Source organism: Chrysochloris asiatica, unplaced genomic scaffold (genome assembly GCF_000296735.1).
Source record: "Chrysochloris asiatica unplaced genomic scaffold, ChrAsi1.0 scaffold00231, whole genome shotgun sequence".
Lineage (NCBI taxonomy): Eukaryota > Metazoa > Chordata > Mammalia > Afrosoricida > Chrysochloridae > Chrysochloris > Chrysochloris asiatica.
The window spans coordinates 4,481,463-4,482,650 of record NW_006408749.1 but is presented as its reverse complement, the minus strand read 5'-3'; the positions used below and the strand labels follow the sequence as shown (position 1 = coordinate 4,482,650).

The window sequence follows — 1,188 nt, the reverse complement described above, 5'->3', positions numbered from 1 at the left end:
TTTTTTTTTTTTTTTTTACAGGAGCTCAAGAAGGAATTTATTTGTATGTACAGAGAAACCAGCCGCGTACATATTAGCCCAATTTGGTAGCCAGTTCTTTGGCCTTTACCTTTTCCAGCTTGGCAATGTGAGCCACTGATTTGGGACCCAGGACGTTGCCTCCTCAGTGACGTCGGATCTCATCAAATCTGTCGTTGTAATTGGTCCTGATGGCTTCTACCAGCTTAGCCAGAGCTCCTTTGTCTTCCGAGTTCACCTGCGTGAAGGCCACAGTCGTGCAAGTCTTCCTGTGGACCAGGCGTCCCAGCCGGGCCTTCCCCTTGATGATGCAGTAGGGAACTCCCATTTTACGACACAAGGCAGGCAGGAAAACGACCAGCTCGATGGGGTCCACGTCATGTGCGATGACCACCAGCTGGGCCTTCTTGTTCTCTACCAGAGTGGTGACAGAGTTCACCCCAGCACGCAGAACAGGGGGCCTCTTGGTGGGACGTCCCCTTTGCCAGCCGCCTTCTTTTCAGCTCGGGCCAGCAGCCTCTGCTTCTTCTCTGCTTCGTCTCTGGCCGGTGCTTGTGGGCCAGTTTCAGCAGCTGAGTGGCTGTCTGGCGGTCCAAGGCCTGGGTGAACTGGTTAATGACAGGGGGCACTTTCAGCCGTTTGTAGAGAATAGTCCGTTGCAGCTACAGCCGGATGCAACGGGGCCATTTGACAAAACGGTGAGGTCCCTTTTGGGTTGGATGTCCTGTCTGATACCGAAGTTCTTGGGCCTTTTCTCAAACAGGGGATTCACCACCTTCTTGGCCTCCTGCTTCTTGACAACGCAGGTGCAGACGCCACCTTCTTCCCCTTGGCCTTCTTTCCCTTCGGCATTTTGGGTGGATGGATAGGAGAGCCATGTAATAAATTTTGAAGTCAGGGAGTGAGAGGTTTCCAACCTTCTTCTTCTTAAGCAGTGCTTTGCTTATCCTGGATCTCTTTCATTTCCATATAAAGTTTGTCATTGTTTTTTCCATCTCTTTGAAGAATGTCATTAGAATCTGGATTAGGATTGCATTGTATGTGTAAATTTCTATGAGCAGTATTGACATTTTCACAATATGCAGTCCTCCTATCCAGGAACATGGCATATTCTTCCATTTTTGTAGGTCTCTTTTGATTTCCTGTAGTAGTATTTTGTAGTTTTCTTTG

General features: G+C 48.8%; 1 pseudogene; it reads right to left on the bottom strand.

The window, feature by feature from the left end:
* Nucleotides 1–73: 73 nt before the first annotated feature.
* On the bottom strand, nucleotides 74–870 carry LOC102817591 (annotated as a pseudogene).
* Between the last annotated feature and the right edge of the window lie 318 nt (nucleotides 871–1,188).